Below are 7,310 nucleotides of genomic sequence, written 5' to 3'. Positions count from 1 at the left end.
ACCCCTTGCCCATGAATTAATATGAATATATATATAATTAAAGTATTGATAATTATAATTCATATGCATAGTGATATTCTTTATTTATTTTTTTCAAAATTCTACCCACAATATTAAATAAAAATAATAAAATTATTTTATTAAATAAAATTGATGTTGGGTGACAATAATAAATAATATGGCTAACCAAACATGGATCTTCAAAATTTTTTGTTTTTAAATTTTATATTTAGATATATTTTTTAAAGTTATAATACATAATTATCAATTTTTTTAGAATATTAACTAAAAATTAGTTAATAATAAATAAAAATAAAACTCTAAAAAAAAATGCAATTGCTATCTCAAAATCTCTAAAAACAGTCATTGCAGCTTTGTGAGTTTTCTTTTTTGCTCAATCTCTTTCAAGTTTATATTATCTTTCATTATAGGAACTAATTATGTATTTTTTTTTTATATTTGTTTATATCTAATTTTATTTATTTAATTTTTATATGATTATTTGTTGTCTAAAAATATTTTTTGTTTGTTAAATAATTGTTGAATATTTGTTAAATATTTGTTTGATTAATTTATTACGAAAATTGTTGTAAACTATTAAATATTTGTTGTTATTAATTGTTATGGAAAAATTGATTATTAGTAGATTATTTGTTAAATAATTATTGGATAAATAAAGTTAGATTGTGAACTTGTGCTAAGTTGTTATTTAATTGTATTATTTGTTAATTTATTGTTTCACTGCTAGTTGAGATATTTGCTAATTTTGTAAATATGATAGATTTTTTACATATAAATCAAAGTTTTTAGATGAATGTATATTTTATATTTTTTAAATATTGATTACTATCATCTCAAGTTTGAATTAATAAAGTTGTTTAATATTTATAAATTTTTTAAATTTGAATTCAATACCCCCTAATTTTTGTTTATAGTTCCGCCCCTCTTAATATACCCATCCAGTCATGTTAAATAACTATATATATATATATATACTATTAAAAAAAATTACTCATTTTATTCATTACATATAAATAAAAATTAACATTGGTAAAGGATAATTCAAGAATTTTAAATAAAAAATATATATATTTTTTGATGGTGTATTTAGAGTTACGAGTATAAGTGCAAACAAATTTTTATAGCTATACATGACATTCAGTTTTGTTAAGGATACACATATAATTTGATAAATTTTATGTGTATAACAAAACAAAACCATTTCGTAAATAACACAATATTGTTTATGTCATCTTTGTACACTTCTAACCATTTTACATTTTTTTTACAATTTTGTATAAAAATATATTCATCTCAAATTAAAATATTTATAGTAAAAATCTTCACTATATTTAAATGTTGATGGTCAATTCGCATTAAAAAAATTAAATAAACGTTTTTTTATCTAGTTCAACTAAAAATACAATAATTAAATAATATTATTGTTTATATGGAATTTTTAATTCCTAATTCCATTAAAAATTTATTATTAAAATAAAAATAATAATAATAAACTATATAAAAATATGGAAAAAAGAGAGGGTTTGAAATGAAAAAAATAAGCAAATTCAAAAGAAGATAAGAATAAAAAAATTTGAATTCAAATTTTTGAAAGAAAAAATCTCTCGGAGTTGAGGATTTCAGGGGGATGTTGAGGATTTGGGGAAACAAGAAAAAAAAGGAGGAGAGGGAGAAGAAGGAAAAAAAGAGAGAGGAGGGACAGAACAAGGGGAGACTGGAAAAAAAGAAGAGAGAAGAAAAGATAGAGGAAAGAACAAGGAAGGAGAGGACGTAGAGAACTTCGGCAGATAAAAAAAGGGACGATTGGAAGGTATCATGGCTTTGTTTCTCTTTTTTTAAATTTAAATTATTTTTTTGCATGTAAAGAGAACCGGATGGCTGTGCCCATGTTAGTATGAATATGTTTTTTTCATGCATTTAAAGAAAGGCAACCATGCATGTGCATGAATTGATAGCCTGTTTTTTTTTCTTTTCTCTCTCACTGTCTCTCTCTAAATATATATATATATATATATATAATTATGTTCATGCTTTTAAAGAGGAAAAAAACACATGCAGTATTCTCTCTTCTCTCTCGTTCATGCTTCCTCTCTCTCTCAAAATATATATATATATATATATATATATATGATTTCTTTTCATGCATTTAATGGGAAAATAAATGGATGTGCATGCATTAGAGGAGTTTCTCTTCTCTCTCCCCGTGTTTTCTCTCTCCCTCTCCTTCTCCGTCTCGGCATGGCATCAATGCTTCCCCCAGTTAGGAGCAATGGCAGGGAGCTTCAGTAAGGCGTCTTCGTTGGTTCCCCGGTTCGGCACTGACGCCCATTTCTACGACGACCCTGGCAATGCCAATATCGCATCTTTTTCTCTTTTCGCCGCGCCTCCTTGTAGCATGGTCAAAAGGTCTGGTCTTGTCGGACCTAAACCCTAGTCCAGTGGTGCGCAAAGTATTCCAGGATTGCATTCAAATGTGTTGCCTTTTAGAAAGCTAGAAAAAAAATCTCTTGGATAGATCTAAACATGCTGGGAAATATTGCTTTCTCTTGAGAAAAAAACAGAAGAAGAAAAAGGAGAAGTATTTGTGGGTGATGGAAGATGATTGTGAGGTGATGGTGATGGGGTTGCTTAATGCTCTTAAGGTTGCTGCTAAGAGTGGAGCTATGGAGTTCTGTGTCTGATTCCTTGACGTCGGTGAAGCGATGAAGAATTCTTTGAGATGCAGAAAAGTTGGAGAATTTATTAGTGATGCCTTAGCCGGTGCGACGACCAAAGTTGGTCTTGCTCTTCTTGAGACAATCAAGACGTAAATGGTTGTTGGAGTTGGATCTAAGCATATTGTTGGAAGCTTTATAGAGGTTATTGAACAACAAGATTGGCAAGGTCTTTAGACTGGAAACACCATTAACATGCTTCATATGATCCCTACCCAAATGCTAGAGTTTGTGCTAAGTGCATAAGAATGATAGATTCGTTTGTTTGAACTTCATATAGCTTGGCTCGGGTAGACATGTTATTTATGTTTACAATGATAGGGATAGTGTGGGTGAAAATGAGAATATTATAGTCCAACAGTTTGCCCATCTTAGTTTGATACAAAGGATGCTGAATCATCAGTTTAGTAGCAAATCATGTTTAGCTTTGTTGATTATTCAGAATTACTGGCTATGAATTTTGCAACTCTAGAAGGATACTCTCCCTTTGTTCTTTTGTGTGCCTGTGACCTGTTGATGCTGCTGCTGGAATTTCTGTAAAAAAAGTGAGAAAAAAAAGGGAAAAAAATGAAGAGTAAAAAAAAAAGGAAAAAAAAATGAAGAGTAAAAAAAGAGAAAAAAATGAAGAGCGAAAAAAAAGGGAAAAAAAATGGAAGGGTTAAAAAAAGAGAGAAAGGAAAAATGAAAGGATGAGTATAAAAAAAATATATGAAGGAGTAAAAAAAAAGAGGTAAAAAAAATGAATGAAGGAAAAATATGGAAAAATGGAAGAGTGAGTAAAATGAGAGAAGAAAGGAAAATATGGGAAAATGAAAGGATGGGTTAAAAAAAGAGAGAGTAAAAAAAAATGAGGAAAAAAAAAGTAAAGGATGAATTTGAGTGGGGGTATTTTGGTAATTTTTCTTCGCAGGCTTCCTCTAGAAAAAATTCCCTATGAAATTTCTCTAATTCCACCTTGACTTTCTTGGGAGTAACGAGACTTTTCATGAAATTTTCTCTAATTCCACCTCTGAGCTTTTCTTGGGAGTAACGAGAAAATTTTTCACAAAAATTTTCTCTAATTCCACCTCGAGCTTTTGGCTTTTCTGGGAGTAACGAGAAAATTTTTCATATTTTCTCTAATTCCACCATGAGCTTTTGGCTTTCTTGGGGTAATCGAGACTTTTAATAAAAATTTTCTCTAATTCCACCTCAAGCCTTGGCTTTCTGGGAGAACGAGAAAATTTTTTTATATTTTCTCTAATTCCATCATGAAGCTTTTGCTCTCTTGGGAGTAACGAAAAAATTTTTCATATTTTCTCTAATTCCACCTTGAGCTTTTGGCTTTGGGAGTAACGAGAAATTTTTTATAAATTTCTCTCATTCCACCTGAAGTCTCGACTTTTCTAGGGGTAACGAGAAATTTTTTTCATAATTTCTCTAATTCCACCTCAAGTCTCGACACTCTTGGGAGTAAAGAGAAATCTTTTCATAAAAAAAATCAAACCCTTTCTTCAAGCTCACTTTGAGGTCTCTTGACGCTCATTGAGTAAAAAAAGTGAAATGAAAAAGAAAAGTAAAAAAATTTCCTTGAAGTGATAAAAAAATGAAAAAGTTCACAAAAAAATATCTCTCATCAACACTCATAAAAAAAGAGAAGAGTTGACAAAGATTTCTTTTAAGCTCACTTGGAGGTCTTTTCGACACCCGTTGGAGTGAAAAGAGGTACAATGAAAAAGTAAAAATCTTTTTCTTGAAATGAAAGGAAGAGTAAAAATGAAAAATTTCACAGTAAGAGATGATGATAAAAAAATGAATGAAAAATTTTTCATGCTTTCTCGTCAACACTTATCGAAAAAAAGTTGAGTTGGCAAAGATTTTTCTTAAGCTCATTATCAGGTCTCTTTCAAAAAAAAATGAGTAAGATGTCCATTTTAAAATCAAGTCAAAATTATTAAGTTAATGACCTAACCATATTAAAGGTCACGACTTAAAAAAATCAAATGGTCAAGGCTTAAAAAGCATCGAAGAGCTAAGACCTAAAATGCATCATGTAAACGACAAATGCAACTCGAAGTTTTTAAAGGCACCAAGAAGCCAAAGACTTGAGGAGTTTCACAAGTCAAGGAGTCGGAGATTTTTACAAGCATAAAGAGCCAAAGTCTTCAGCGATAAAAGAAGCAAAAAGTGACCAAGTAGGCAACTCGTAAATATAAAGTGGCCGCAGCTTGGACTAAGCTATGTTTCAAGACACAAACCCACATAAAAAAAAGAAATCGAGGAGAGCTACATCCACAAAGCTAAAAGGATCTTCTGACACACTTTTAGTATAGGAGCTAAGAGCGCCAGCTAAAAAAATAAATTTTTGAAGAGCATGATAAAAATAGCTCTTTCTAAAAAAATCTCTTGTTAAGCTCTTTTAAAGAATAGCTCTTTTCTTTTGTATTCTTGTCTATGATCATGTATTCGCATGCATCTATGAAATTAAATATAAAAAACTTATCATGTTTATTCAGTTGCTTCTCATTCACACTTGTTTCTTAATCGGAGGTTCCCATGACATTATCTGGGGTAATTAATATTAGGGGCTTGCCCCTAATAGGAGTTATGAACCCGCAATCATCTGAAATAAAAAAAATAAATTTTGATTTGTGATCCATGCTTTTCAATCGGTTAATCCCAATTAAAGGCCGGGTGGAAAGAAAGGAGCCCACAAAGTCTGGCACGCCCGGTGGGACCTAACTTCTCCTCCCATCTTTGAAACAAAGTGTGAATGAGAAAGTAAAAAAAAAAAGTAGATAAAAAAAAAATCACCATTGTTGTTAACGCAATGTTTTCCTTTGTAGGTTTTTGCAATGGCACCAACAAACAACACCAACAATGCAGCTGCATCATACACCATTTTCCTTGGTGAAGGCACTCAAGTGAAGCTTCCATATGCTTCTGTGTACACTGGCATTGCTGGAGCTGAGATCAAATTTGGGACTGTTTCAGAATATGTCAACTTCATGCCAAGCCCACCGTCATCACCAACTGAGGTTCAAGTCCCACGCTTGTCATCAAGGGGACGACGGCCGAATGTTATACCACCTGCTGAGGTCATAGAGGATGCCGTTGCTGCTAAAGCATCTGTTTTTGACCGACTCACCTTCCCAAAGAAAGTTCATGAGCATTAAGGGAAGAGAGGATTTAAGAAGAACCTTCATTCACAATCACGATCAAGGAGAAAAAGAGTGGTATCTTCAAGAAGCCCAAGGTTACCTCAACAAAAATCCTTTATGATGGGGCGCCCTAAGATCGACTCAAGAGGAAGACACCCTCACCCCAAGAGAAGGCGAGTTTTGTCTCGTTCCAAGGCTTGGGGAATGGCTCTTCAAATTCATTTACCAACTCTTTCACACTCACGAGAATGGTGAAGGAGAACTCCACAACTGGTGAGCTTCGGTCTTCTCAGAGTAGCATGATGAAAGGGGGCAGCCACCAAGGTCCCTACAATTCCAAGAACACTTTTTTTCCAAGAAAAATTTATGATAACTACACCTCCTCATGTGAAGTCGCAAACCGAAAGGATGACACCGAGAGAGTTCTATCTAAGGAAAAAAAGAACTTACTTTCAAAAATCGCGAGCTCAGATTTGATAGGCTTGCTATACCGAAAGAAGCAAGCTTACAAGAGGACCACACCCTCTCGCTCATCGCTCAAGGTTCCAAAGGGATAAGGAAACCGATGAAGAAATGGAGGATCTAGAAGTACACACCGCACGCGGTGATTACCGAGGGGTCTGAACACCCACCTGAACCAGAGCGTCCCTTCACTAGGCTGAGAAAGAAGACAACAGTTGGTACAAGTGGCATGCAACAAGATGATTTTTGATCAAGTATTACAAGAAAGGGCACAAGAAAGGGCAAAAATCCTTCGCCCAAGCAAATTGGTTTGAAACTCCTCCTAGGAGGAATAATGATTCAAGTGAAGAAGAAGATGACAACCTTATTTTTTTACATCAAACAAAGATCCAATGTTTGCAAGATTAAAAAAAGCAATTGATCAACGAGAGAAAGATCACATATCTATGATGCGCATCGCTAGGCCTTTTTAATCGGTGTGATCTCTCGTTTGAGTGATCAAGTCCAAAATATGCTCCATGATAATTCAAGGGTTCATAGGCAAGCACCATCCGTGCAAGTTATCCGAGAGGAAGAAGATGATGAAGAAGAAGTTCTTGGGTTGCATGAGCAAGCTCGGAACATCGGGCAAGCGCTGCAGCCAATGATTTCTCGAGAAGAAGTACAAAAGATAGTCACGCACAATTAAAAACAAGCCAAGGGTGCTACATCGAAAAGTGATGGTGACAAGCCCTACTCAAGCTTTCATGATCAAGTGGCTTTATCCTAAGGGATACAATGTTCCCAAGTTCAAGCAGCTTTAATGGCTTAGGGAACCCCCGACCAACATTTAGCTCATTTTATAACAAAGATGTGGGGACACAAGCAACAACCCATCTTTTGTTGTTAAGACAATTTGTCGCTAGTTTAACTCGGTGTGGCTTTTTGAATGGTATGCAAACCTACAACCCCGAATCCATTCAGACATGGCAAT

The sequence above is a fragment of the Dioscorea cayenensis genome, chromosome 9 (assembly GCF_009730915.1).
Source record: "Dioscorea cayenensis subsp. rotundata cultivar TDr96_F1 chromosome 9, TDr96_F1_v2_PseudoChromosome.rev07_lg8_w22 25.fasta, whole genome shotgun sequence".
Classification (NCBI taxonomy): domain Eukaryota; kingdom Viridiplantae; phylum Streptophyta; class Magnoliopsida; order Dioscoreales; family Dioscoreaceae; genus Dioscorea; species Dioscorea cayenensis.
This window is presented reverse-complemented; position numbering follows the sequence as displayed.